At 36.5% G+C, this 19,323-nt stretch overlaps 1 long non-coding RNA gene across 2 annotated transcripts in view; it reads right to left on the bottom strand.

The window, feature by feature from the left end:
- LOC140689291 (uncharacterized) overlaps window positions 1-19,323 on the bottom strand; it is a 160,215-nt gene that overhangs the window by 94,389 nt on the left and 46,503 nt on the right. Inside the window, exon 4 of one of the 2 annotated variants that reach the window (XR_012064192.1) lies at window positions 17,878-18,110. The exons of the other annotated variant lie outside the window; for it this stretch is intronic. This is a non-coding gene — a long non-coding RNA (uncharacterized lncRNA). Of the gene's footprint in view, window positions 1-17,877; window positions 18,111-19,323 lie in introns of those variants that run through there. 2 annotated transcript variants of the gene reach the window in all.

The following is a 19,323-nucleotide window of genomic DNA, read 5'->3' as shown; positions in this document are numbered from 1 at the left end:
TGTTGCTTTTACATTTTATTTTATCTATTTCACTTCTTAATTTTTCACTAAGGTCTGTGTGTTGAAGATGCCTCCATGTTGTTATATGTACAACTTATCTGCTGCTTCCAATTGGTGCATAAAATCCATGTGTGCATCTAATGAGTAGGGGGTCACTCTGCCATCCCAAAAGACTCAGGAGAATCTGGGAGTTTGAATATGCTTAAATGGCTAAAGAAAGCCACAGACAAAGAGGTAATGTAAACCAGGAGAATGATGTGTGAAAAAAATAGAGACTATTAATTAATGGAAATTATAACAAGGAACCAAAGAAACTCTGAAGCTAGAAAGTAAAATAACTGAAATGAAAAAAAAATTAATTAGAGAAGTTTAACACCAGCTTTGGACAGGGAGAAGAAAAGAATTGGCAAACTGAAAAAGAAGATATTGCCTAGTCTAAGGAGAAGAAATTAAAAAAAATAAAGGAAACAGAGTCTAAGAGACATTGGGAAACCATCAAACATACAACATGAGCATAAAAGGAAACCTAGAAGGAGAGGAAAAAGAGAAAAAGGGCAGAAAGAATATTTGAAGAAATCACGGCTGAAAACCTCCAAATTTAGTAAAAGACACGATTCTACATATTCAGGACACTACTCTGCCTATTTTACATATACTCCAAGAAGTATAAATTCGAAATAGATCTGTACTGACACATAATTAAACTGCCAAAAGGGAAGGACAAAGAGAGAATCTTAAAAACAACCTGGAATGGGGCCTTTGAACTATGAATAGGGTCTGGGTGAAAGGAATGTCCAATCTCACCGCTTAGGAGTTTAGTCTCTTCAACTTGGAGGTGGAGGGGATGAGAAATGTTGAGATATTGTTAGCCTTGATTGGGAGCTGAGGGCAGTGGGAAGCTTCATCTGCCCAGAGTGGGGCTTCCTCAAGCTGAATTCAGAAGGGAGTTGGGTAGAGTGGGAGCAGGTGGTGGCTCCAATGCTACAGAATCTCATGGTTCTTACTAAGAGTTAGTAAGTTTTCCTGAACAAGTCTACTACCTTGGGACAATTTACTAAGACTTTAAATGTGGTGGTGGTGGTTGTTGTTGTTTTTTAAATAGTTTTTGCAAGCTTTTCTTGTTTCTAGGGAAGTGGGTCCACACAGCTCCTCATGGTGTGGAAATGGAACTCACCAATGTGTGAAATATCTAAGGATACTTCAGTAACCAGGACAGAATGCTTGTATAGAAGCACTGTATCAAAAAAGATTTCTTTCCAGTTGACCCTGTAGAATGCAGTCGTACTTTTGTGACTTTCTAAATGTTAATTATCCTAAAGCTACTTGAGGATTAAGTTTCATTTTGCCAACACAATTGGTGCCCTCTGCAGAAACACATATATTCATGTTAAGGCCACTGCCTCTCACTGCCCCTAAACATGTATTTTCTGCATCCTCACTGTTTCTGGCCACCCACTGTTTATGAAAGAAGGTGGAAAATCCCTCCTTCTTCATTCAGGCCACAGTTTGTCACTAAAGTGGGCACTGAAGGAAAGATACAGTACCTCCTGTGTAACAAAAAAACCCTCAACAACATGCCTCTATAATCTGTCTGCTGCCCCACTTTCCACATGCACAGACTTGACTCCAAGGAGCTGGAGCTGGGAACCAATTATTGAGACAAGTATTACTGGATCCTCAAAATAGTAATTCTTCCCTCCTTGCCTTTGTACACACAAAACCTTAATAAAAATCTGTATAGAAATCTGCTCATGATGGCTTCCTCCATTAGTTTATTTAAAATACATATTTTTGCCTGTCTCCCAATAGAAACTCAAGATTTTCCTAAAGAAAGAATTGCAAAACTATGGCTTGTGGGCCAAATCTGGCCTACCATCTGTTTTGCTACAGCCCATGTGTTAAGAATGGCTTTTATAGATGAGTATTTGTAGTCAGTTCCATAGTAAAGAATGCTAACTTTGAGCTCTACTTAAGTGAAATGTTATCTTCCAAAATAATTTTATTTGTCTCACTAATAGAGTTATACTAAGAAAATTTTGCATGTAATTATTATTATATTTTGAATTTCACCATTAAAAAATTTGTATATATGTGCTTTCTTTCTTGTCACATTATATCATTTATATCATCTTCCATTTGTCCTACTGGGCCACAAATTTTAGCATATTTATTATCCATCTCTTTAAAGAAAAAAAATTTTCTAACTGGTACCATAATGGATGCCCAAGAGAATACGCATTTGAAAAGTGCTAGAGAGGTGTATGAAAAGTGTGACAATCGGCAAACTTCTGTACAGGACACAGCATCCCGGATCTGGGGGAAAGGCTGTGAGAGCTAGTGACAAAGCTGCAATCAATGCCCAAGAGCACAGACACAGATTTGCAGCAGATGTGGACAATTTACTCCTTTCCTGACCAGATGGAGACTATAAAGTCGGAAGCAAAGCAACCTTCTTTGTACCAGTTCTTTACACTGTCAACACATAAACTCCAAAAAATGGCAGGCACCTTGTTTTCTTCAGGGCAAAACACTTTCAATGAATTTTTATTAGGCTAATTCTCACCCATATGCCTGGCTAACCCACCGTGCAATGTTTCTTATGCCCCAACCACCTGCACAGTAGCATGATATATTTATATCAGAGGCAACAGGGCGTGGTAGAAGCTTTGTAAGATAAGAAATAGGAACTTGAGGATTTATCCTGCCACGTAACAACTAAGTGGTCTAATCTCTTAAGTGGCTAAATTGATCAATTCCTTGGTTTCTTGTCTATGAAATGGAAATTATAATTATAATATATATAATTATAGAATGTTTATAATTATAATTATAATACAAAGATACTTTCAAGGCTGATATTCACAACACTTAATGACCAATATAGTGCAGGCATTGATCAGAATGTATATCTGTCATGCAGAGTCAGCCACACAAGCCAGACTTATTCATAAGTTGTGTGGGGACTAATGACAAATTGTGTCATATGCTCAGCATAATCTAAAACGGCAAGTGCTTCATAATTTTTGCTATCATTACAGTGACATGATTCCTCCTCTTCTTCCTTAAAAATGATTTCCTACCTTATTTGTTAAAATGCACTGTATTTCCCGTACAGTGATGTATTCACAGTGTCAGAGTTTCCATTTCTTTACTTTTGGACAATTTCACACAATGAAGACATGCACTCTCTTGAAATAAATATTTGGAAAGTGATCTCCAAGGCTGGCATGATTAGGAAGCATTCTTTTGCCCACGACACTAAGAACCATAACTGGCAGTGAGATGCTTGATAGAAGTACATTAAACTCAAGATTCGTAGGTCTTAAAAAATAGTTAACTTACAAGAAAAGGTTGCGGTAGATTTAATAGGCTTTACCCAAGCTCAGACCACGTGGAGAAAATCCCCAGGCAGGAAGGCTTTCATTATTTTTCCCTAGTTTTGATCTGTGTACTTTGTGTTTCCTTGGTTGAAATCAAGATACAGAATATGTCTTAGCATCAGCAATTAGGAGAAAGATCAAACAACATCAGTCAAGTTCTACACCTTGATTAGGTATATATCATGACAGAGAACAGAAATCATGATTTATTAGCTATGTGTGCAACACACTAAGCAATATTGTAACTGCTTTACACACATTGTCATATAACCCTTAAAACGACAATTCTATCAGATAGTACACTGAACACCTTTCAATCACCACTTCACATTCTCTTGGTCTCTCCTATCCAGTATTCCACCACAACTACAGCATCTAGCCCTGCCTAGATTCCTGGTAGCTTCATGATATACAGCTGATGGCATCTAGCTTCAGACCCACCTGTCTTAGTTCAGGCTACCATAACAAATTTCTATAGCTTTTTCCATATTCATTATATGTGTGTGTATCTTCTTCTATCACTTATATTTCTCATGTGTATTTCTTTCAAATAAGCATAAATGCTTATAATACATTATAATTTGATCTATAAAATCATTACTTTTTCTGTGTAATACTTTTCACCCTGAATTATACTTTGTCACATATCTTACCATTCTTTTTGTTAACATTTTCACAAAGGATCAGTCACTGTTTTACTTTTTATTGTTTTATTGTTCTTTTGCATATGTGTCACATAAAGAGAATATGACTGAATTTGGAGGAAGGGTATAGCTCAGGGGTACAGTGCATGCCTAGCATGCATGAGGTCCTGAGTTCAATCCCCAGTATCTCCATTTAAATAACTAAATAAACAAACAAATAAGTAAACCCAATTACCTACTCCCCCCCTCAAAAAACACCAAAAAAACATGAAAATTAAAAAGAAGAGAATATAATTAAATTTGTTGGATTTGTTTACCTAACACAAAAAATCTTGATTTTGTCAATTTTATCTTCCCTTTTGTCTTGCGTGTTACTCAACTAACCTATTAAGTCCTGACTTCATCATTTACGTTTTTAAATACAAAGACTGACTATTCCTTTTGCAGGAATCCATTTGTCCATTTTTAAGAATTGGTTACTCTCTCAAACATTTATACGATTATTATTTATAGCTATTTTTATATTTCCTTTCACTTTCTACACTAAATCTGTTTGAAGAGGAGCTAGGGCTTCTGTTAAGTTTACTGCTTCACCCTTATATCTTGGCAAAAGTTTGGTAACATTTATATATCAGAAACTGAGTGTTCACTTTGTACAATATTGTAATCTGAGTGTATTTCCATGGTGTAAGTCAGAATCCCTATTTCTCAAGGAGACGGTCCAGATTCTGAATGTAGGGGTCCTACCTCTGAGAATTGTGCAGAGAATGAGAAAATGACTTATGACACCCTAGCATGTAAAATGTAGTTTCCAGTTTCATGTTTTCTGGGTGAGCTATAGGTTTCCTTGCGGTACCACCCCGACTTTTGAGGTCAACAAGCCTATCCAGCTATCTCATACATTAGAACTCCCATTTTCAACTCTATCCCACCCTGTATACCTATTTCACGCTTTTCACTGACCAATTTTTTCTGCTACACAGCAGACATAGCCAACAATTCCTGGATTTTCATTTATTCTACTTTAGAGAGCAGACTAAACTAGAACTTCTCATGTCCAATGTGATAAAGATTTTTATTTTCCAATCTTGGAAAAGGTAGCTACCCATGCATCCACGATTTGCAGCCAGGGAGTCAGGCTGTACTAACAGGATGACTCTCAGAATAACCATAGAGATGGACTAGTATCAGGAGAAAATGGAAGGGAATGTTACCAGAAAAACTGCCCTTAGAAGCTAGGCAGGCGATGGCCAGAGGGAAAAATACCCAGTATTTTGAACAGGATAGTTATTAAGCAATTCAACGAAAGAGGAAAAGGAGATTAAAATTAACAAAAGAACAAAACTAGAAGGAACAATGACAAATGGGCTTTTGCATGGTTTAACAGCTGCCTAATATGAACCTTGGAATGCATTATAATCTAATATGTACATGATTTTTGCGGTTCCAAAAGCATCAAATGATGCCTGCTTTCCATCTGGGCTATGTAGTATTTATGTGTGTGTGTATGTGTATATATATATATATATGGTGTATATATATATAGTTTATCCTCAACCTACTTCAAAAAGGTTTTGTGTTGGCTTACCATGAAAGATAAGCACATAATCAGATTATTTAACAGCAGAAACAGAAAACATCATAGACTCTAAGGGAAAATAAACTGAACAGAAATGTGGGTTACAGCTATCATGACTGAGCATTAAATATGGCTCTAGGTTTCTTGGCACCCAAGGTAAAAGGTACTCAAGGTCTAAATAACAGAAGATGCTAGTTGCTCAAGAGAACCAAAAAAAATTTTCCAAGAAGGAATTTATCATGTATTTACTCAAAAGATAGTTAAAAACATAGAAAAAGGCAACCTTAAAACATACGCAGAACCATTCTTTACATAAATAATTTTCCTGTAAAAACCGTAAGTTTAAAAATCAGAGTCTAACACTGAGGTTTTATTTAGATAAGGCATCTCTTTAGAAAACTTAGAAATGTAGTCTTGGCATGTGTACCTTCTTGGACTCAATGCCAGACCCACATCCTGCACACAGTTAATTTCCACTCATCTGTTTATATTTGTGAGTGTTGCTTCTTCTCAGAGCTTGCCTTAATTATCTGCTTATCGCCCAGGTTGAGTTAGGTATTTTCCCACATACTGCATAGCACCGCTGTTTACCTCCATCGTCAGTATATGCCTTTATCATAGTATGGTACCGTAAACATCCTGCTGCTAGAGTCATTGCTTGTTGAGGGCAAGGACTGTGATTTATTCATTTTTATATCCCAAATGCTTGTGTTAAGGAAAAGACTTTCCATATTTGTTAAATAAATGAACTATAAAAAGAATTCATGTTTCTCTAACTTGATACAATTTTATCGTTTAAACTTCCCATAGCTCTAGGCAGGGAGCCTATCTCTATGTGTATCCTCTTCTAATTCCAATGCTCTCAAGCATGATTGTGATAGAACCTTAAGATCAGACTACATGCTTTGACTTGTTACTTTCAGAAAAGCTGCATGACTTGGACGTTAAATGTCTGTGTTTCACAAGGACTGTGGGACATACCATTCCTGGGAAATCATCAAACAGGGTCAACATTTGTTTCAAGAAATCAATCTGTATTTGTCCATAACAGCTATCATTTACTGACAGCTTACTAGCTTCAGTTATTCCTTCTTTGGTATCACTGAATCCCATGGCTTCAAAGGTCAGCTGTACACTGATGACTCCCAGATTTTTATCTCCAGGCCCAATCCACACCTTATAAGCATCTTTTATTCATCTGGTTGCTCACACTAACCATCTTCAAGTCATTCTTGACTCCTCTCTTTCTCGTATACTCTCATACTCTTATTCTCATTTTATTACTAAGTGCCAAGGATGTAACTGCTAGATTGTATGGTAAGAGGATGTTTACTTTTGCAAGAAACTGCCAAACCATCTTCCAAAGGGGCTGAACTACTTTGCATTCCCACCAGCAGTGAATGAGAGTTCCTGCTGCACCAAAAGCAGAGAATCACATTTAAAGAAAAATATCAAGTAAATTATAATGTAGATACGAGATTTACATGACAAAAATTACTAAGGTGGAATACAAGTGACTTAATCTACATCCTTAATAAACTTAAAAATTTCATTCTCTGTTGATATTTCCAAATAAATTAAATGTGGCTAAATGCAAATGAATTACAGTTTAGTTAAGTACTTCTGTAATTTCAGACTGTTTATATACCTCCACACTCTGAGATTTTAATCACTCCCAGACTGAGGTACGGCACCTTATTGAGAATCATTAAGTAGTGGAATAAACACTGAAAACTTTTAGTGTTAAGCTGCTTTCCTGAACTTGACTTACTGGCTTATGACACTCTGAGTCTCAGTTCTGTCATCTATAAGATAGGATACTAATCCCTGACACAACCTCCCAGAGTTAAGTAGGAAACTATTCAGCCAAAATTAAGTACAAGTGAATCAGCAAATATAAGGGATCCATTCAGCAACAGTAACCGTAATCCCAGCCCTAGTAACGCCACGTTAGTCAGAGTTCCCACTGTGAATTGGAGCACTGTTATGGGGAAAAGCCAATCAACGAAGGGCAAAGAAAGGAACAGCCATGGGAACTCGTGGTCAAAGCAGCCAGCATCCAGTTCATAAGAAGACCTTTCTTCTACACTGGCACATACGGGAAAATCTCACTGACTTCAAGTTGAAAGTCAACCCAAACAATACAAAGACCTACTACTGAATAGTATCCTAATAAATGTCTCTTTAGGGAAGTAGTCTGGGGGATATGGTATTTTCATTTCTTTGAAGATAGTTATGCTACTAGGGTATACTTTGTAATATGGCATTTTATATCTAAGTAGTATCTAAATTTATTGCTGCACAAACATACATATACATGCACACAATCTTTTAGGTATTTTCTTTGTTATGAGAAATAAGTCCTTTTTTCTCTGTTACAGAGAAGAGGAAATTGAATCAGAATTCAAATGTCTTGTCTAGGATTATATATCACAATAAGGCCACATCTGAAATGTTTACCACATTTACAGACACTCAATGTATGTTTATTAGATAAGTTAATGAATTAACAAATAAATAAGTTAAATACTGAGAAAAACAGAAATTTTCTGCTCCTAAACTGAAGATCTGCTTTACTCCACCATTTTGGTCTTCTATTTTCATTGAGTTACAATCCTATAAAAGGGTAAAAATGAGTAAGAAAGTAGTAGCTTATATTATAAGGGCATTTGCTGATGGCCTAGGTTCCAGCCATATCAAATTTATAGTTTCAAAATTATTTTATAGTGTCTGCTTTTTGCTCCAGAATGACTACTCACACCACTACAAGTTGCCCTCCAGTAGAACACTGCCTACGGCAACTGCCAATATTCACATCCCCTTTGACCCACAGGACCCTTATAGGATCAAAAACAGGATGTTCAAATTAAGCAACACGTATTATGTAAAGGCTGTTTTATGGATTATTTAAAAGTATTCATGACTATAAATGTTTCTACCCCTTTGATCTGGGACTTTCTATTCATAGTTCTCCACTCTTAAGATCTCTAAGGTTTCTTCTAACAAGAAGGCTCAAATCTAGGGTGATGAATTATGCAGGGGAGCTCTGTTTTTAATTCAGGCTCCTCCCTGCTATGGAGCTTTCAGATCATGTACACAGAACTTGGCAGCTGATGAGATCTACTTCTCTAAGCAGTGGTAATATGTAGAAATAACTCAGCACCAGCTCCGTTTATGCTGTCTCAACTCACCTAGGGTCATACAGTCCCAGTGATTGTTGGTATGGCCACTTGCAAGACTGAAATTGTCAGAATGATATAGATCAGATGGAGAGGCAATGAATTTATAGAAAAATCTATCGTTAAAAGAATGTCAAAAGAATGAAGTTCTAAGACAAAGAGGGAAAATGAAGTCATGTGGCAATGAGGATGCTGCCTCATTTTTTCTCCCTGTAGCAGAGGTGTTGTTGAATCCATTGCTGTTCAAGAGCAGCTCTGTGGGGAGACTGGGTTTTTTGAACACAGTTGGGTGGAAAAGATGATCACGGGCAATTGACCAACGGCACTAAGACAGTTGCCCTTAGTGCACCAATTACATGCACTAGAGTGCAGGTATTGTGCCTTTTTAAAAATCACAGACAAAAAAAAATCAGTCACCAAGCCAATAGTCACCCCATTTCATTTGCATCACAGACAAAATCTGGGATGCTTCAGCAGTTTTATCCTAAAAGATCCCAAGATCAGGTGGAAAGTCAGCAACAGGACCGTGAACCAAGAATCACACCTGCCGTATCAGCAGACAAAGGATGTGGGGGCCATCAAGCCATCAGCCATGGCAGCCACCCGAACAGTGCACCCTGAGGGGACTCAGGATAGGAAAGAACAGGATACTGGCCCTAGAGAGTTAAGGTGTAGATCAAGGGAATGATTTCAATGAGCCCAGACTCTTGCATCTTTCCATACATGGAAAAATGCTAAATCTAATAACTTAGTATGTCCGGTTTTCTTTAATTAACAGTAATCTTTTAATGTTCTGACTAGCAGGTGTTTGCTTAAAAAAAACTATATATCCTGGCTCTTCCCCTACTCGTTCAGAACGTACCTCAGAGCAATCTGAGAGGATGTCTTTGGGCTCAAGTCCTCAGAAAATCTGCTAAATAAAACATAATTCCCAACTTTTAGGTTGTGGTTTTTTGTTTTTTTTTTTTAGCTGACAGGGTGTTTGCAAATTGCCATATACATCTTGGGAGCGAGCAGTAAGTAGTGATTAAAATCAGTGCCCTTGACTTCACTACTAGGATTTGATTCCCACTTTTACCTACTTACATGTGACTGTAACTCTCAGTTGACTCCTGTTTGAAATGGGGATGGTGCAAGTTCCCATCTCAGGTGGTTGTTATGAAGATTAAATGGAATAAGGGATGTAAAATGCATAGTATACAGAAGGCCCTCACAAAGTGCTGACTTTTAGGTGAGGTTCTTGGAGATACTGGAGGCTTTCCTTGCAATCACAAGTCTTGTTTTCATGTCATAGGAAAACACTATAGTTTGCTTACAGATTCCTGGTCAAATCTCCCTTATTTGACCTCATCATTCAAAAACGTACAAAGCTTTTTTATGTTTCTGTTCCACTGAATGCATTATTTCCATCTTACTTCTTATCAATCATTCTTAAAATAATATATTTAAATGAAATCAATCTCTGACAGTTTCAACATTTTTCTAAATCCTACAAATGACTGGATGAAAGACTCATGTCACTGTGGACAACCCAACCTTTTCTAAATATTTTGCGTTCATATGAAACCCTTGCAGGTGATATTACCTCATCCTCACATGTTGCTTTTAACTTTTTAAATATCCTGCTTGCAGATTCAACCTCACACAAGGATTTTATATTTGTATTTTTTTCCTAGGAGCTGATCTTCATTTATATACTGCCACAAAGCAGCATGCACTCGGTCCGCAGAGGCCAGTCCAAGCCTGACTGGCTGGCCTTGAAAGCACAGCTCCTGTAAGTTAAACAGAGTTCATAGACCCTGCTGTGATATCAGAGCCCCATTCCTCTTGCCCCAGACAGACAGAAAAATCTGCTCATTTTTCATGGTCCTTCCACACATACAAACATAGCCACACAGCCTTAAATCTCATTTATTAAATGGTAATTTGTTGCAAGTTATGTCTAATTGAATGCAATAAATTGTTCCTCCCCAGAAAACCAGATCCACTCATTCTTTTTTTATTCAGAGTGCCTTCATATTCTGGTGCCTGGTATTTGACATTAATGACGTTCTGTCGTATGTGAGCCATCTACACAAAGGGTGATAAACTTATATCAGGGCTCATTCTATGCAATGTGGTTTGCAGTGAGGCTGTTTTCAATTAGATGACTTTTATATTCCCAGTCATATGTGTTCAGAAGATCATGAGTATAAGATATTTGAGGAGAGCTGGAAATGTGTTTGACTTGTGAGGCCAAACTTCTAACAAATCACGGTGGTCTACTCTCAAAAGCATATATATATATACACACACACACACACACACACACACACACACACATATGAAATGCATGTATGAAAGAACTCAAAATCTAGACCACATTTCTTTTTCAAATTTATAAATGCAAAACAGAATTTGCCAAATATTAAGAATAACAGACAAATTACAACACTAAACAGGAACAGCAAAACAATGATATCAGACTTCACTATTCCTAAACTCCACTGAACATTTCCCTCCCAGGCATCTCTCACAGCACATCTCTGACATTCCTGAATCCTCTGCCACATGCAAAAGTCATTGCTCACTCCATCTCCAGAAACCTCTTCTTCCCTCTTGAATCCTCCAAATTCTCATAGTCTAGGACTTCCAGAGCTAATGTAATGTTTCCCTTATTATTTGAGGTAATTTAACTCAACATCTTCTCAAATTCCACCTCCAAAATTAAGCCTGAGCTTTTCTGAGCATATTTCTAAGGTAAATTATTTTGTAGATGATGAAGCTTGCTTTCTTTTCCATGTTTCAGTTAGGAATAAAAAATTCACTAGCAGTAATAGTCAAAAATTGTCATATCAAGCATTTAGCATGGCGTTTTAATTTTCTACTGCTATATACCTAATTAATTGACACAAATAGCTAAAAACATCTTATTATGCCTTTTGTGTGTCCAGCCTTGGATTCCAGCCATCGCTGAAGCAACCAGTTTTGAACAATGTAACAGGTGCACTCATGTACCTTGACCACACCTTACCTCAGCTGCACCACACATTTTAATTTCCTTCCCAGAGTTTGTCTGATACTCTGGTTTGAGGAATCTACTGAGCATTCATGTACATATACTGAGGAAATGTGAGGAGATTAACAACCCACAAGGAAAATCCTGACCATGGAAGCTCATTGAGGAATCAAGGGGATACCTTTTTCCTTCTCCATCCCTTTTGCAGACAGTTCTGGGGCACCATGTATACGGCTCCTCAATACGATTGTGCAGAACTGAGCACCAGTCCCCACACAGCAGTCACAGATAACAAACGGTCCAGCTTAGAGCAGAGGGACTGAGAACTACAAGGTGGATGAATTGAGAGGAAAACCAAGGAAACAGATGACAGGAAGGAAGGGAGGGAGGGAGGGATGAAGAAAACAGAGGAACTCCCAGAAAAACAGTATTGTTGAAGAATGTCATTATAGTCACGGACAATACATGAATTAGTAGTGTTTCATTTTCACTTGATCACAAGTAATGAAAACACAAACATGGATTTAAGAAAAACTGTAAAATAAGTACCATGATAGCATGGAGAGGGGCAACGGGATGTAAGAACTAGAATCTTTATTCGGCGTTATTAGAAGTCTGTACATTATGTCTAAATTGATGAATCAAGTGTGAAGAAAATGGCTATTTAGAGATATGGAGGGGTACAGGTTTTTTTTAGTCTTTCAGCTTGTAGTTTTTTAAGTTGTGGTAAAACGCATATCACATAAAATCTACTTAACCATTTCTAAGGGCACAGCTCAGTAGTGTTATTCATATTCACACTGTCATGCCACTAATCTCCTGAACGTCCTCATCTCATACCTGTTAAACAACAATTCCCCATTTCCCCCTACTCCCAGCACCTGGAAACCATCATTCTACTTTGTATCTCTATGAATCAAGACTATCCCAGGAACATCATGTCAGTGGAATCATTTTTTGTGACTAACTTAATTCACTTAGCACAGTATACTGAGATTCTTCCATGTTGTAGCATATTGCAAGATTTCCTTCTTTTCTGAAGCTGAATAATATTCCATTTTAGGTTTATACCACATTTTGCTTACATATTTTTTGTCATTGGACAGTTGAATTACCTCTGTATTTTGGCTACTGTGAATAGTGCTGCTATGAACAAATGTGTGCAAACATCCCTTTAGACCCAGCCTTCAGTTCTTTTGGATATATATCCAGAAGTAGAGTTGCTGGATTACATGGTAATTCTACTTTTAATTTAATGAAAAACTGCCATATTGTTTCCCATAGTGGTTTCCCTACTCTACATTCTCATCAATGGTGCACAAGGTACTAATTTGTTCATATCCTTGCAACATTTGTTATTTTCCATTATGTTTGGTTTTGATTGTTTGATAGTAGTCTTCTTAATGAGTGTAAGGTGTTTTGTCATGTTGATCTTGACTTTGTTTACATTTCCCTAATGATTAGTGATATTGAGTATCTTTTCATATGTTCATTGGCCATTTGTATATCATTTTTCAATAAATATTTAAATCCTTTGTCCATTTCTTAATTTGGTTAGTTTTTTGTTATTGAGTTATAAGAGTTCTTTACATATATCTAGTTATTAACCCCTGATAAGATACATAATTTGCAAATATTTTCTCTCATTCCATAAGCTGCCTTATCACTATGTTGATTGGGTCTTTTGACATACAGAAATTTTAAATACCAATGTACTTCTATTTGTCTATTTTTACTTTTGTTGACTTGCTTCAGCTTTTTTAATACCACTTAAATATAATACTTTTTTCAATTAAAATAATTTATAAAATTTTGTCAATAGGACATTGTAAAAGCTTTATAAGAGGACATCAAAAAAGAAGAAAGATATTTAAATCACGTTGCAAGGAACAGAGGGATGATGGAGAATGATAATCCCAAGGGGACAATGGCAAGACCCAAATTTTAAAGAATGAGTAAAATCTGATAATAATAATAGTAAGAGTTAACACTCATTTAGTTTTACATTGCAGACATTATGCTAAATATTTTACATATATATATGTTTTTTCTCCTTTAATCTTTCCAATGACCCCATTAGGTAAGCACTATAATAGGTGAGAAAACTAAATCTCAGAGCTGTTAAGTCACTTGCCCAAACTCTCCCAGAAGGGAACCAGCAGAGCTGAGAAGCGAAAAAGTTTCATCTGAGGACAAAACATGACAAAACACATACTCTTAGCTATGCTGTCTCCTTTAACAAAATAAGTTGTATAAGGCATTCCAGGCAGAGGGAACAAGATGAGACTAGCACAGAGGTGGGACACAACATGCTCTTTGGAGAAGCTGTAGGAAGTCTGAAGAGCTGGACAGAATGCCAATGTGAGTCCTAACAAAGTGCCTTATGTGTAGGAAGGGTGTATGAGTGCAAACTAGAGGCATCATTAGAGGGTAGGGGAAAGAGAAAGGACCTGGTAAATTGTACAACATGGACTGGAAGATCGACAGACTGGAACGTGAAGACCATTTAGGAGGCAATTGCAATGATGGTGCAGAGAAAGACTGGCTTATGGGGCCGTGGAATGGAGAGAGGATATTTATTTTTGAGAGCCTCAGATATTAATGAGGTAGAATCAGCAAGGCTTAATTCCCAAATGGATACGGTAAATGAATTAGAGACAGTGGATGAGGGCAGAGGTGTGCTGGTAAATGTTTAACAACTGTTTTACTGGGAAAAAAAAATAACAAAATACCCTTGTTTGTAGTATTTGCTGATGTCCATGATATAAATGCTGAATGTGGAGTAATTCCATCATACAGATGCAACAGAAGTACACAACCTCAAGAGCACAGATAACAGCAAAATGTCGTAGAATAATTAGAGAAGTGATGAGTTTTGAGTATTTATTACCTTTGTTTTTAATGTAATTTATTTAATTGTAACTTTATATGATTTGATTTTTTAACAATGGCTTGTTTAGCAACTGGCTCACAAAATTCCTAAAAACATAACCCTTGGCTCTCATAAGCCAGTCTGAGCCTACTTGGCATACAACTGGGAGGCATTCAAGATTCTGGCTGAGGTGCCATCTCCTCCAGAAAGCCTCCTCTAACCCCACCAGAGTAAGTAAAGAAACCTTACTTCATGCTGCCACAGCACCTTGTGAACAGTTTTATCATAGCTTATTTCACACCAGATTTTAATGGCGGATTGGAAATATATCTTCCCAGTGGTGACAACATATGGAGAAAAACTGTATTTTCTTATATTCAACAATATAAATAGACATCTAGTTAGATACATACTAATATATGGAAACAAAAATTGTTAATAAATAAAAATACTCAAGTTTTTTTGGAATCATAGAAATTATGAGATAGTGAAATGCAAAGATCTATTTTTTTTTATCATTTGGCAAAGGTTTAAAAACTGACATAATACTCTAAGCAGCAGGTATGGGGAAGAAAGATAATCCCAAACCCTGTTCACAGTAACAAAGTAATACAGCTTTTCTCAAGGGCAATTGGTAAAAGATACAGCAAAATTTAAATGTGCATATTCTGAGACACATCAAGTTCATTTCTAAAAATTATCTTAAGAAAACAATTAGACAAGTTAAAGTGTACATAAGATGTTCATTACAGCATTGTTTAACACATAGAAAAATTGGACTCAGTAAATACTAGAACACACTAATAGAGCAATAGTTGTATAAATTATAGTACAGTTTACAGTTCATTCAACAAAATACACAGGTATCACAAATTTTTATGTGCTTCTATATTGACATTCATGATATATTAAGATATTCCTGGTATATTATGGTTTATTCATGACATATTAACAAAATCATTTGAAATTGTATGCAGAGTTTAAATTTTCATAATTTAGCATGATAGACAAGATGTTGACCATGGTAAGAATAACAATTGATATTATTAAATTATTTTTTCAATAAGCCTATATTATTTTTATTATAGTAAATAAGTTTTTTTTTATTTTGAAAGGGTGATTTTTCCTCCCTCTGCTGCTTACCCAGGTGAAATAAATAAACATTTTATCTCTATGGTAAATTATCTTTTCCTCTACTGCTATTATCCTTTCTCTGGCTGCTTGTTACATTTATTGCTCAGTTATTCTATGATCCAATGTTAGTCACAAAGAGTTTTCATCCCAAAGTCAGGACTATCTTGAGTTGAGGCCATAGTGATGCTAAAAGAGAAATTTCTACGTATAAAATACTTTGCCCTTAACTAGTTTATGGAAGAAGGTGGAGAGAAAGAAGGAAATTAAAAGGAGAAAAATGTGAAGCCATTTGTATAAAAACTGGTGATATGCTATCTTATTTCATTCATCAAAATGATCAGTAGTGTGAGTGGACAAGGTCAGGGCATGCATATGTCCCCATGTAATACGTATTTGTATCTTAAAGAAAAGCACATTTGGAAAACAAGACGATTTTCCAGAAATGGGACCATCCTGTCAGTCACCAGTTTGGAGCTCACTTGGAGAAAGTCCTTGCTTTAAGACCACAAACAAGATTAATACATAACTAGCTCAAGTGGTCCACTAAGATAGCCAAAGAAAGGTGAATATTTGTTCAGACACTTAACAGCAAAAGAACAAGCAGTGAAAGGGGAGCATGTGAGCTAATTCTACATGCTGTCATTGGCGCGCTCTAGAAATCCATTTTCCGCTTTCTTTTCTCCATCAGCACAGTCTCCCTTGAGTATTTCACTTACTCTTGTTGCTTCAGCTCTTAACTAAAAAACAGACTTACACACAATTATCAATAACAATATGAACCCACTTCAATACATATAGTAAGAATAAAGGAGTTCGAAGGAGAAAAAGGCTGTGTCCAATGTTAGAATCCAAGAAGTGGCATTGTTGCTGAGCACTTAGAAATGGGAAGGATTTCCTAGACCTGGTCAGAATGGGGAAGATATTATAGATATAGAAGGGGCAGAACATACGGAAAGATAAGGAGAGGAAAACATTGGAAAAGTTAAAAGAAGCTCAATAAATTAAAGTAAAAAATATGTGTTATGAAACAGAAGATGATGTCAGAAAAATAAACTAGTGCTGGATTTATGACAGTCTTGACTGCCAAATTAAGAATCTGAGACAAAAACATAAACCATTATAATCATAATATCATATTGATATTTTTCTGCCTGTTCTCTTGCATTTTCTGCTTGATTTTATCACACAATCCATTCTGATCTTGTTCTTGCATAAGATGGTGGTTATTGTATTTTTTAAAAAGTGAAAAAATTAAAAGCCATCATTAATTCAACAAGAAAAGTGCTGTCACTTTTAATCTCCTTAATTATACAGGTGAAAGGCGTTACTAGAAGATTTGGCAACATTTGGGGAAAACAGCCATTCAGAGTTAGAGAAATAAGTCCAAAGGATACACAATTTTCAGGGGAATTTCCCAAATCTTTCCAATAGGAATGGACATGGCCCATTCTTCATTCAGGCATGTTGACTATTAATGTCACAATCCATTTGCAATGGAAGTAAACTTTCAGGACTAGAACAGATTGCTAGTGAAGGCTTAATGACCAAAAGTCTCAGAAAACTTGGCAACAAAATGCTGAATACTCTTAACTGAGTCTGGAGAAGAAAAGATTTAATTAGTGGTCATCAAGGCACAAAGCAAAGGCTCCGCACACCTACTTGGCCCACGTCTCTCTGAAGTCAAACTGTTACTGGGCTGCTGATTCCCCGCACATTCCTGCAAACAGGTGGCCATGTTTCCCATGCTGATTTGCACAGTGCTTTCCTCCTCTGTGTGTAAGTGAACAGTCTGCCAAGTAGAAGGAGACCTGCCAAGATACTAAACTTGAGCCGGACACTTCTCGAAACTTACAGGGCTTGAAGTACCCATGACAACAGTGTGCTGATCCTAAACCAACTTGACTCTGTGCTGACATTGCCTTACATTCTGCTTTTAAATTGCTGCCATTCTTTTGAGGTTCAAAGAATTTTATTTCACTTAACCTGACTTCTGGCCTAAGGAGATTTGTCTATTCTCCCTCCAGAAAAGTTATTCCTTGCCACATAGGCATCTCTGTAGGATCATTGGAATGGGAGCAGGAGCAAAAAAGTTATTCTAGGAGGAACAGATTAGCTACACATTGTATTAGCAGGGCTAGCTTGGGTAATTCTTGTTCCAAATATTCTTCTCCACTAGCGTGAAATTTCATCACTAGAAATTAACTTACTCGAGTCTTAAAGTCGTCCATTCTTTAGGATACCCCTACTAAATGCAAATACCTCCGAAAGCACTCTCAGGCTTTATCAGCTGTCCCCTTCAGAAGAATGGGATACAGGCTGAATCACTGGTTTGCAGCAGGAACATAAAACAGAAGAAAAGAAAGAGCTATTAGAAGGAGCAGTAGGACGACAAAGGCACAGCTTTCTTCCTCATCATTTTGTGTGAGAATGGGAAGAACATACCATTGTTTCTAATTTAAGCAGGACATATTTGAAGCATATTTAGGTTAGAGTCAAATAAATTGAAACTTTCATGTAACTTTCTTGGAGTTAAGTTGGGGCTGGGAGGATTGAAAGGCAAGCGATGCCACGTGTGATCACTATGTGCATTAGTTTCTCTGGAGACATAGATTTTCATTTTTTTCTGGAATAAATGCCCAGGAGTTCAATTGCTGAGTCCTGTAGTAAGTGTAGGTTTAGATTTTATAAAATGGCCATACTATTTTCCAGAAAGCTTGTAGCATTTTACACTCCCACTAGCAACATATGGGAAATCCAGTTTCTCTGCATCCTTGGCAGAATTTGGTATTGCCACTATTTTGTGGCAATTTTAGTTATTCCAACAGGTACATAGTGATACCTCATCATCATGGTGCTAATTCCCATTTCCCTAATGGCCAGTGATAATGAATGTCTTTTCAGCTGCTTTTTCGCCACCTCTGATCCACTTTGGTGAAGTATCTCTCCATATCTTTTGCCCATTAGATTTTTTTTAAGTTGAAGTATAGTTGATTTACAATGTTGTTTTAGTTGTTGGCTTTTTTAAGGTTGCATTTATAGTTCCTTATACATTCTAGGGATATGTACTTTGTCGGCTATGTGGTTTGCAAATATTATCCTCTAGACGTGTGGCTTGTCTTTTCATCCTCTTAATTGGGTCTTTCTCAGAACAAACAAAAAAATTCAATTTTTATGAAACCAGTTTATTGATTTTTTTGTTCTTTTATGGATCATGCTTTAGATGTTTACATCTAAAAACTCTTCACCAAATCTTAGATCCCAAGTATTTTTCCTATGTTGTGTTCTAAAAGTTTTATAATTTACTTCTTATATTTAAACTTAATCCATTTTGAGTGTATTTTTGTATCAGGTGTGAGGTGTAGGTTGAGGTTCGTTCCTGTTTTCCCTGTGGACATCCATCCTCTCCAGTGAAACCATCTGGGCCTTGAAATTTCTATCCAGGGAAGTTTTTAATTATGAATTCAACTTTCTTAATAGTTACGGAGCTATTTGAGTAATCTATTTCATATAGAATTAGTTGTTATAGTTTGTACTTTT

Source organism: Vicugna pacos, chromosome 25 (genome assembly GCF_048564905.1).
Source record: "Vicugna pacos chromosome 25, VicPac4, whole genome shotgun sequence".
NCBI classification, from domain to species: domain Eukaryota; kingdom Metazoa; phylum Chordata; class Mammalia; order Artiodactyla; family Camelidae; genus Vicugna; species Vicugna pacos.
The sequence above is the reverse complement of the archived record's forward strand: the minus strand, read 5'-3'. Positions and strand labels throughout refer to the sequence as shown.